Below are 12,016 nucleotides of genomic sequence, written 5' to 3'. Positions count from 1 at the left end.
GTACTGTAATTTTCATGGAAAATTTTTAGCTCATCTGGCTGAAAGAGATGGAGTCTATCCTAAGTAAATGTGTGCCTTCTCAGTGTTCAGCTCCCTAGAGCAGAATGAGGAAGGGCTTGGGCAGTTCTGTTGAGGCTAGCTTAAAGTGCCCATGCTTCAATGCAAGCGTGTTTTGCACCTCTTTATGAAAGACTAAGAGCCTCAGCCTGGGAAGTGGGTGGGTGGGGTGGACAGTGATTTGCTCCTGAGCCCCAGGTGCTTCACCTGACTTTTTCACAACTCCCCACCCTTTTTACCTTCCATCCAGAGACCTCAAAGCTCTAAACAAGCCTTGATACTCCCTGACCCCCTGAGTCATCTGCATCCATTTTCCCAGACGAGAGGTGGCAGTGGGATGCCATGCATGGGGATGGGTGCTTTGGGGTGGGTGGAGTGGTGGTGGGGCAGCCACGGAGATCCAGGTGCCCCTTCCCAATCATTGGGCCAGACAAGGGGCAGGTATCAAGGTGGCTCTATGTAGTTTGGTTTCAGCTCATCATTTTGAGGTTGTTTTATGACTGAAGAGACTTGGATAAAGAGTCTGAGCTGGAGAAATTGAAGAACAAACAAAGCTGTAAAAGATGCCGATAAAATTCCTCCTCACTCAGAATAGTCTTTGGAGCTTCTCTCAAGAATCTCAGAGTAGTCTGGAAAGGCTAATGAAGTCTCACAGCCCCCAGTGGGGACCGGGACTGGAACGGGGCAGGACCAAGTTAGGAGAAGGGAGCATTGAGGCAGATCTCTTTTCTCTCCCTCTTCTTGCAAGGGGCCCAGGGATTCAAACAATTAATTTGGAGTTTGAATTAAGACTGAGGGGGAAAAAGGGGATGGATAATGGGAAATATTGATATTTTGTAAGACCCCCTTTCTTTATTATGGAGTCCTTGAGATTCTACATGCAGGATAGGTGATGAGGACCCTGAATGGAAGAACATTAAGAATGGAAGGTAACCAGCTGGGAATGAGAGGCTCTGGGACTGTGAAAATAGTGGGTATGTGTGGGGGGTGGTCTGAAGAATGGGGCTAGATGGGGTGAAGGCACTCAGAGGATGGCAGTCTGAGGGTGACTGAGTCTGAATTGGGGGCTTATGAAGCTAAAGGATCTGTATTTGGGGACCAACAGAACAGGAGCTCTGGATGAGGTGACTCTGAGAATAGGGAAAGGGGATCATAGGGATGCTGAAACTGGATGGTGGGGATCAGGAGGAGTCTGCGAGGGAAGATGAATGTGATAATCTGGGAGAGAACCTCAGCTGAGGTGAGTGGTTAGAAAGCAAGGGGTCAGACTCCCCCACCCCCAGCTGTTTTTCTGTTCTTTATTCCAAAAGAATTAGTGTATTGGCCACAAAGAGAAACCTTGTGAGCCAATATGACTTAGAGGTGGGAGGAAAAGAGTTGATGGGGGAGTGTGTGCAAGGGGGAGCCTTAGAGACTGTTGGTTTCCATGGTGATGGCCGAAATCATTATTTCTGTTCTCCTGATTTCTGCAGCAGGTCAGGATGAGCTGTAAGGAAAAACTGCTACCTTTTCATCTCCTCAAAAGAATCCAGATCTGGGGTAGAATGGGGAAGGTGGTAAAGTGAGGGATCTTTGGCAGAGGTAGAGCCTCTAGTCCCAAGGTTAATAATCTGCTCTGACATCTCTAGGTACATTTAAGAAGTCTGTGGATGGAAAGAATAAGTAGAAGCCAGAGTCCCTTCTTACCGGTGGGGCTGTCTGGGGTTTCAGGAAGTGCCATCAAGCAGTGCCTTCCTAATCTGAGTGTAGACAAATGGACCTCTCCTAGGAAACCAGAGACTAAGTTTGGGTACCCGAAGACCAACGATCCTTCCTGACATTTCCCTTGCAGCACTAAGAACCTATTTCCCACACACCGAGTCTCTCCAGCTCTTCAAGGAGCTTCAACACAGTCTGGCTACTATTGGGCACAAGAGATTGAATCAGGGAAGAAAAGGCTGATGATGGTGGGTGGGGAGGAAAGGCCAGTGAAGAAGCTGTTGCTTCTGTTATATTCAAGTGTCAAATGTGTAGTGCCTTGATCTTGTAAAAAGCCTGGCTGTACAATTCTATCTACTTATCCTGTGATGGCCAGAGAGCTTGAGTGACTTACCACTGGGGGTTCAAGTTTGCTTCCTACCCCAGAGTACCCTGACTTTTGCCCCAGTCATAGCCCCTTTGTAATCAACTGTGAGTTGAGATGGGTGCCCAATATAATGAGATCATGTCTTAGGCACAGTAGCTTCTATGTGCTCCCCAAATTCCTTCCACCTGCCTGACTTGTCTAGTGACTTTAGAGTAAGGCAGCTGCCAAAGCTGGCTCCTCTATTCTCGATTTGCTGTGGAATGTTTGCTGAAAAACTATCTGTCTCCTGCTTGTCTGTGCTGTGCTCAGTTCTTCTTAGCCATCAAATTCTTAGCACCTAACATAGCCCCTGACTTACAGGATCCCCGAGAAGGTACCTCTTCCAATAGGAGGCACCAACTGTGGGTCGACAAGGGAATGCCTCTTGCACAGAAGCTTCCCCACACCCTTCTTTTCCCTTGTGACCCTGACCCCATTCTGGTTCCACTGGTAGCCCTAGTTCTCTTGCTCCTGTGCTGCCTCCCTCCAATGCCTATTTCTCCTTCTGTATACCATAGTTCTTGTGCCTTTCCCTGTGTCCCTGCAGCTCTCGTCTCCTTCCTCCAGTTCCCTTAGTCTCTGCTCATCTCCTGTACAGTGTCCCTTAGCCTTGCCTACATCGTTCTCCTTTTCTCCCTCCCCCTTCCTTTATCAACTACTTATTGAGTACCTGGAACGCCAGGCCCTCTGGTTGTTCTGAGGGCATACAGGCTCTGAGCCACTTGAAGAAGCACCAAGTACTCAAGACACAAGTACTTGAGCAACTTTGACATAATGTGACAAGTGAAGACCCTGGACCTTCTTCCTCAAAAGCCCTCCTTTAGCTGTGACAAGTTGGATCGACTCATATCCCTTAGCAGTGCGTCCCACTGTTTCAGAATTCCTGCAGACGGTCCTTCTCAAGGCCAACCCTGGTTACTACTGCAGTTAAGGGCATTCTCTGGCTTTAGTTTACTCACCTATACTTTTTTTTTAATGAGCATCATAATCATAATGCCTACTTTCCCCATGTCCTGGAATGTTTGTGAAGATTGGTTGAAATAATGGGTGTAAAGTTCTCTAAAACTTTGTGAACGTTACATAATGACTCCCTCCTAACTTCTCAGTGGAAATGGAGGAGAGCTTTTTTCTCCTACAAATAGAACAGCTTAAAAGATAATTTTAAATAATTATGAAGTGCATCAACTTCTACTCTCTTTTCTATTTACTCATTATTTGTAGACGGCAATTCTTTGATCTTTGTAGCCAATGAGAGTCATGTCCCTTAAAAAAACAAAACTGTCCTTGAAGAAAACAAATGCTTTTTACTGTAGTACCAGGGATTGAGGGCAGACTTCAGACAGGAGCCCATAACCATCTAGGTATGAGGACACAAATAATAGGGGAACCCCCTCCATCACAACACAGCTCCTTTGCTTTACCGTTGGAGAAGGAGGATTGCTGTGATGATCCAGGAGGAGCCCGAGGATTACATGGGAGAGCGGTAGTGACGCTTGATCCCAGATGATGGATTTCCAAAGAGAAATTAAGAGTTTGACTAGGCTGCTCTGAGTCAGAAAATATTATCAAGCTCTGCTTCTGTTAATAACTTAAGAGCAGCTGCTGGATTCACCCCATTACCTTCAGAGGGTGGAGGCAGAGAGCGGGGGCAGGAGCTGCTCAGGGGCAGAGAACTTTCCGGGATGGGAAGCCAGCCTCTTCCCAGGTCATTGGAGCCCTTGCAGTCTGGGCTCACCCTGATGGATAGGTGGCAATGGGGTATCCATTCTCGCGCTTCCCCATTGGATGGGTCAGCATAACAGATTTCAGAGCAACTGCCTGAGTTCTCCAGGGTTTCCTTTCCCCTCCACTTGCCTCCAAACTGACCCAAAGGGAGGTTTTTGGTCTCTCAAACTCGCTTCTCAGCCTTCATAGTCCTGTCAGGGATTTCTTCCAGTTGTCTATCTTTTTTTTTTTTTTTTTTAATTCTCATCAAACGATATTTTTTTCCATTGCTTTTCAGAGAGAGTGGAAGGGGGGAGAGGGAGAGAGAGAGAGAGAGAGAGAGAGAGAGAGAGAGAGAACATCAATCTGAGAGAGACACATCGATTGGTTGCCTCCTTCATGTGCCCCGACAGGGGCCAGGGATTGAGCCTACAACCAAGGTACCTGATCTCAGCTGGAATCAAACCTGGGACCCTTCAGTCTGTGGGCTGATGCTCTAACCACTGAGCAAAACCGGCTAGGGCCGGTTGTCTATCTTGAGGCTCATCCTTTTTTGGTACAGCCTCCTTCTTCACAGCCTGTGCCTGGTGGGAATACTTACACACTGTCCTGGGATTCTGTGAGTGTGGCCCTTTCTCTAACCCAAGCCTGAACTTTTTATTTTTTCTCGCCCTTTGTAGTCTGTGCCTTCCATGCTTCTGACTTTAGGCAGAACGGTTTCTTTGCTCCTCTGGCCTCCAAGGGTAGCCACTATTTTCTTCAAGGAAAGTTTTGATAGTTGGTAGGTTGTTTTGGGTTTGTTTTCCTTCTCTACCAGTTCAGGTCATCCCTTTTCTCTGTAATTCACTTGTGGAGCCAGAAAGCAGCTGCGTGTTCCCAAGGACTCTGAGCCTGGGCTTTTTAAGAGGTCACGTTCCTTCGCCTGTCGTTAGCCTGGTTCTTTCATCTGCTGGCTGCTGAGCAAGGGGATCCATGCATGGCACCGGCAGAGCAGCTCCTAATGACTCAAGATGAGCAGGTGAAGCTCAAAGGCACAACAGAAACCCATTTGTAATGTGGTTGTTTTTCTTTCAAATCCTTAAGAACATAAGCAACCTATATTATGGTAGAAGAGCAAAGTGGAGGGGGTGGGGTTTGGGGTTGAGAGATGGTTCAAATTTTATTTTGACTTAAGGAGGCTCATTTTTTAGTTTCTCCTCCACCTAGGGAGGGTTTGGATCTTAATCATGTTTAGATAGTAGTGCCATCTTCTTATGGCTTCTGCCTCTACTATTGCTTTTTTATTATGGCAAAATATACATAGCATAAAACTGACCATTTTAACCATTTTTAGGCATGCAGTTCAGCTGCATTAAGTACATTCACATTTTTGTCAACCATCGCTACCATCCTTCTCCAGAACTTTTTCACCTGCTCAAATGGAAATTCGGTGCCCATTAAACAATAACTCCCATTGCCCCCTGACCCCAGTCCCTAGCATGCCTCCTCTAGGATTTGACTCAGCTTCTTAAAGCACTATTCTGACTAAAAAGGCTCTATTTCTTCTGTCAAATCTCAGCTCCTAGACTGTATTTCAGGACCCTTCTTCACTGGCCCATACAGACTCACTCCAATGATCTCCTATCATTCCTTGGCACATGAGTCCCTCTCTGAGAGTCTATTCTGAGCCCGTACCTTGCACCAGTGTCAGTCTTTCCCACCTGATCCTTTGCATGTGTGGCCCCTCCCCCCTTCTCCCCTCAGTGCAGTTGGCCCTTGCTCTCATATCTGTTCCACACTTCTTCTGCCCTGATGTCCTGAGATGCCCAGTCTCTCTCACTGACCCTCCTCCCCAAACTCCATAATATTCTGCCTGGTTGCTCTTATTCTTGCCTCTTTATTTTCTTGTCTTAGTTCCTTCTGAGACTGCAGGCAACCTCAAGGCAGGGGCTTCTCCCTGAAGTCCATTTTGGGTTCATGTACTCTGTTCCGATCCTCAATACTCACAGTGCAGGCTGGGCTCTAGTGGAATTAGCATCACTCAGGAGCTTGTGAGAAATGCAGAATCTTAGGCTCCACCTCAGACCTACTGAGTCAGAATCTGCATTCGAAGATCCCCAGATGATTGACAGGCACATTCAAGTGAGAGAGGTGGTAAACAATTTATATTGCAGGTGTACATAAATAAAAGCTATCTAAGTAACACCTCTAGACTAGAGCCAAACTGGATATTTTTGAGGAGAGGGAAAAAAGAACTCTTGTGTCCTTTGAATTTATGAGCCCCTATCAGAATTGCCTAGAAAGCTGGGATCTGACTCCAAAGCTGAGAAGGAACTGGAATCAGTGTTCTCTAGGGGAAGGCATGGGAACCTCCTTAGCTGCCTGTCTCGCAGTTAGGTGGAACGGGGGCAATACTCCCTAACATTCAATTTGAGGTCAGCTGATGGTGTTTCCCCAGAATTAGCACTTGTCCCCAAGCAGACATTTGTCACCAAAGTCCTGGGAGAATCAGAACTACAGGTCTCAAAATAGCCTTCTTGTTTCTGTCTCCATAGCTCGTGCTGATTCATATTTTGTAGGAGGTTTGACTATAGCTGGGAATGGCTGAGGAGCTGGTGTAATTCTCTCCTTCCTCATCCCACCGGGAGGGAGTGAGGAGAGGCATGAAGAGTGGAGACAGGGTGTGGGAGTCAAACCTGTTCTTCACATAGCAATCACCTCGTCTCACTCCTTGCTCTCACTCCACAGCTGGGAAAACTAGGAGCCAGTCTCTGAGTCTGCTTGGCTCACATCCAGCCTCCCTCTTTTTTTGTTCCTTTTCCTTTTGGGAATCAAAGGGAGCAGGTAACGTCTCCCTCTGCTCTCCCACTAGCAGATATAGGAGAACTGTGATGTACTGAAGCACGGGCTGGAGGAAGGAGTTTGAAATTCTTTGGGCCAGTGCCTTACTCTCCTTGGTTATCTTCAGAAGAGAATGCCAGGAACCACTGGCCTTGCTGCTTTTATGGCATAAAGAGGTTATAAAGTAATGGACGGCAGAGTAGTCTGAGGGTAAACTGGGAAGAGGTGGTCTGTTGAGTGGGAAAATAATGTAAATGAGAGGTTTCTCCCTAGAGTCATGGGAAAAGATTACTCTGAGTCTTTCTTATGTTTTTCTAGCCCCCTGGGTCTGGATTTTTCTCTATTGGTGGAGAAATATGTTTCTCAGTCTTCTCCTACTGGTGATTCCTAGAGCAGTGGCCTTGTGTACAGCTTGAGCCAAAGACCTCATGTGTATCTCTTGTCATCTCCAAAAGTATTTACCCTTTGAAGCAGTGCCCTTTGAATTTTACCACAAGCTACAATCCAATCCTTGAGGGTTATTGCATGACTAGAAGTGGCAGGGTGAGGCACTAGGGCCTGGTAGTCAGGACCAGGAGGGGGTAGCCTAGGCTCTCAGGATAAAGTTAATGAGTTTCCAGTATTTCAGTCATTCAGAGTAAATAATAACACCCTTCATTTCTCTCTTCTCTGAGGTGTGACGTGGGGTTGTTTGTTTCATCTGTTACCAGAATATCTCACTCTTTTAGTTTTTAACCAACTCTGGGCCCTTAAAACAACTGCTCTAGCAGTTGTTCAGTATTTCTGTGTCATAAGTTACATGCCCATTTCCCCCATCAGGGTGAAAGCTCCCTGCAGGCGAGGACTGGCATTTCCCTTCTCTTGATCTCACTTCATACTGATGTCAGTATAGACTGGCTGATGAGAGAATTTAAGGAGAACCCATCTTTCTACTTCAAAGGGTATCTAAGATGTTGACTTATTGACACATAATTCATTTATGAGAGAAGTCGTAGTCATTTTTTTAAGACTCCTCAACTTCTAGGTCAGGTTGTGTTGGTTCAGTTGAGCAAAACTTCTGAGGAGGCTGTAGCTATCTCAGGCTTCTCTCTAGAGGAGATTCAATGTTTTGGGTACTTGGAGTTGGGGAGATATTGGTGATGACAGGAATATGAAGAAAAGATGAAATTTTAGCCAGGAGAAGCTATCTCAGGAATCTGTAATGAGTGTGTGTGTTGTTATTTTTTTTTTTCCCAACAGGCTGCATAATTTTTACGACCAATTATTCCATTTGTAATGACGCTGAGATAACAGAGATCTCATCTCATGCTCCATGGCACACGCCAGGCACTCATGGGAGCTAGAAGACACCATCACTTATACAATAATTGGATGACTAGAGAATTTTAACCAGGATTCAGTTCTAGCAGGAGAGATAGACATGAGTGATAAGGAAAACTTTGTGAACAGGAAAGGTAAGGTAAGGTAAGGTACTGGAAAAGGGCATGGAAAGAACTGTAGTTTAAAATGAGAGAGATTTATTGGGGATAGAGAAAAGAACTGTCTTCCACCCTGAGAATTTTGTGATCCCACATAGCTTCTGATGGTGTCATTTACAGGTTTTTTTGGCTGTAAAGATTGTGTCATACAAGCCACAAGGAGCCAGTCTTTTCCCTCAAAGGATTTGAAGGCTCAATAGAAAGGACTGGCTTTAGGATGTTTAAGAGGTTTAGAAAAGACTAGGTTGAGACTGGAGGGGAGGATGCTCTTCTTGGGACTGGTGGTTCTCTTTCCCCTTATACCCAACTTTTGAGTCAGGACAGGGCTGATGATCTTGACAAATCTAGGAATTTGTCCATCAGGTCTGAAGGCAGGTTAAGGATTGACATCTAGTTGCTCCCACTGATTACCTGCTCCTCTCTCCATAATTTTCTCTAGGGCATCTACTTGCCCTCTTAGCATTTTTCTGTCTGTCTTTTCTTATGCATTAACTGTTAAGGGTTGGATATTCAAAGCCAGCAGGCCTGGGTTTGAATCCTAGCTCTGACATTTAGTATTGTATTGTATCTTTGATTTTGTTTCCCCACCTGTAAAATGGGGATTATAAGACCTACCTCTGAGAGTAGTCTTTTAGGATTAAACAAGAGAATGTTAGTTAAGTGAGGGCTTGACACTGAGCAAACGTGTAGTAAAAGGTACTTAACAGTTTTATTTAGAATTCACTCTCTCTGCTCCCTGGGCACTTTTTGATAGATAAAACCAGGGAGAGAAAGAGTGATGGCCATGTAGGTGGATTAAGAGGTTGACTGCAAGAATAATGTAGGGATAACAGGAGAGACAGACACTATGGGGACAGAGAAACAGATAGTGAAAACCAGGCAGAAGAAGAGAGAAAGGGAAAGCTACAAAGATGGACAAGGGAGAGAGGAACAGTGAAAGGGAAGTGAAATAAAGAAGAGAAATAAAGTCAGATGGAAAGACAGAGACTAGTGAAAGCCAGACAAAGACTATCAGAGGACAGAGATGGAGAGTTCAGTTGTGGAAGTGGGCATAAGATCTCTGGGGCAAGAGCTTTTCTGCTTTCTTCTTGCCCCTTGGTATCGTGAGACTTGAGTGTTAGGTCCCTGGTCCCATCTCCCATTCCTCCTCGCAATCCAGTCATCCTACTCCCAACCCAGTCATCACAGATCTGCCTCTACCCTGAAGCTTGAGCAGTCCTGCCCCCTTCCTGTCTTCTTACTTCATCCCACACCATCTTAGTTACCCAAGTCCATAGGGATTTTTCATTTCAAACAAAACTGTTTGGAGTGCAAAAGCATCATGGTGTCAGCCAGTCAGTGCAATAACCAGGTGTAGTTTTACAGTCTCTCCCCCCAACTGTAACAGCACTTTCATATATCTCTGGCTGCGACAGGCAATTTTCTTTCAAAGATTGTTTTTTCTGGAGCCTGTGATTTCTACTCTTGCCTCCAACCTCTGGGATATTAAAACGGGGTCAGTGGCTCTTGGCAGGCTTGCCGATTTGTGGCCATTCCTCAGCTCCTCTGTTCACCCTCCCTTGTCGCAGCGTCTCTGATCTTGGCATCCCTCTGCCTCTGCACCCCATCTAGCTGGGCTAGAGGAAAATGGCTTCTGCAGTCCTCCATGCTGAGAAGTTTTGCCACATGTCTAACCTTAAGAGTTGAGGTTGAGAGGGGTAGGGGCGTGGATCCATGAGAAGATTCATCTTCGAAGCCTCTCCCCTGTTCTCCATGGTACCCCCTCCCCCCCGTGTTGTTCTGGGATGGAGCTGTCAGTTCTTTCCCATAGAAGTATTGCAGCTTATTTTCCAGGGGGCACATTTTGAGGAAATGGGTGAATAGAACTAAGGTTTAACAATAAGGAATTTTTCTCTGCTAGACACTGGGAGTGGGGTGGGAAAATTTGGGCAATAGAAGGAATTCCCATATAGATTAAGCAGGTTAGGGGAGAGCTGGCATCTGGGGAGGGGATACGGCAACATTGGGATCCTGGCTCCCCTGAGCAGAGACTCTGATTCTGCTCTTGCTGCCAAAGGCAGTCTCTTCCCACCAAAACCAGTCTCTCCCATTGTTTGCTGGTATGGTATTTGCTGGCCAGCAAAACCCCCTTCCCTATCTCACCCAGGAAGTGTCCTTTTTTTTAGAAGAAATACCTGTGTCTGCCTTTGGGGTGACCCATTTTAGGATTTCTCTATTCCTTTTGCTGGTCCATGGCCTGATGCAAAATCCTTCCTGAAGTCTAACTCCTACTCCTCTTGCTTTGCTAACAGATCGAATCCTCTTGAAAAACAGCACAACGCACACATTCCCCCTCCTCACTCATATCATCCGTTGTTTTTATTAAATAAAAGTAAGTGGAGCTATAAGATGTGACTGGCCTGGATCCCGGCTTCATAAAACAAAACTAACACCCTCTTTATCAAAGGGCTGAGGCATCCAGAGAAGATTTCTTAGGCCATTTTGCTGTCACGTAAATGGGAATCAATATTCAATAAGCCCTTGATGCACTACACTAGAGGTTCACTTAATACCGGCTTCCAGTACAGTAAGTGGCGTTGATATAGGGAGGGCTTGTTTGTAAAATAACACTGCAGCCCTCACCTTCTTGATATTGGATCTGGCTTCCCCTAGGAGAGAAGATTCAAGACTCTGAGTGAGCAGGAGAGTCATTTTGCCAATTCCACTGCCTCGGGACAGACTCTCCTATAATCTAGCTTGAAAACGAAAGAATTTGATGCTTTTAAAGCCAAGCAGTCTAAGAGCTCCTAGAGGTTAATAGGCCCATATTCCTATTAGGAAGTTGTCCACTGTGCCTGGCCTGATTGCCTTCCCCCTTCAATAAATTAGTCAAATTGAAAACCAGTTGAAGGATAGAATTGATTCCACTACTAACATATGAGAGTAGACCCTCCAGTGCCCTTGGTGCCTGCAGTGGTGAGTAATAACACTTCGTTCCCCTCAGCCCCTGTGTTTGCTGTAGGGAGAGACTGCTGGCTGGCTGGCCCCCTGGTGGATGCACGGTATGTCTGGGTTTCCCTGTGTACAGTGACTGAGAGTTTGGTAGGAAACAGACCAATTAAATTATGGTCAGTTATTTAGTTTTCATTCTAGAATATCTTTGTGGGGAATTTGTAACCTTTGACTTGCTTCCCCTACACAGGGTTATTAACAAAAAACAATCTAATGCCTGCCCAAATAACACAGATAAACATTGTATAAAAACATTACATAATTCATTTCAGAGCCACATGGATTCTTAAAAATTTATCAAACATTTTGGATGGTCTGTGACATTGCTCACTATTCCCAATGTTCACAGAGTATAGGACTTGACAATTTGGGGTGAAAGAGGGAACTTAAAGAGATTTATCCTGCATATAGCCTTGTCTATTTCCTACCCCATTTAGGGGGATTGGCAGTTTGGAGGAAGCTGTGGGGAGAAGACTTTCCATTCACTACTGTTTGGGGATACACTGGAGGAGGTCAGACATGCTTTAAGCAGTGACCTGAAATTGTCCCTATAGGAGTGATGTTCTGGCTTATGTCTCCCGGAGCCATTTAGACCTGACCTTTAGAAAGTTTCCATCCTGTCGCAGATAGCTTTAGTGAATCTAAAGCAGGAGGCTGGTATTTGGCCTCTCTGCTTGGGCATGAAGAGCAGGAGAGAGGGGTCCTACAGTGTTTGCTTGTATTAAGGTGTTTTTGTGGGTGAGCCCTCCAAGGATATTGAGTAATGGGTGCATGTTTTGAAGGAGAGAGATAAATAAACTCTGGCAGGTTTCTTGTCTTCAGAGTTCCTCATTGGTGCAGCCTAATATTCTTGGGAAGAGAC

This window comes from Miniopterus schreibersii (assembly GCF_964146895.1).
Source record: "Miniopterus schreibersii genome assembly, chromosome: 2".
In the NCBI taxonomy this organism is placed as follows: domain Eukaryota; kingdom Metazoa; phylum Chordata; class Mammalia; order Chiroptera; family Miniopteridae; genus Miniopterus; species Miniopterus schreibersii.
The sequence above is the reverse complement of the archived record's forward strand: the minus strand, read 5'-3'. Positions refer to the sequence as shown.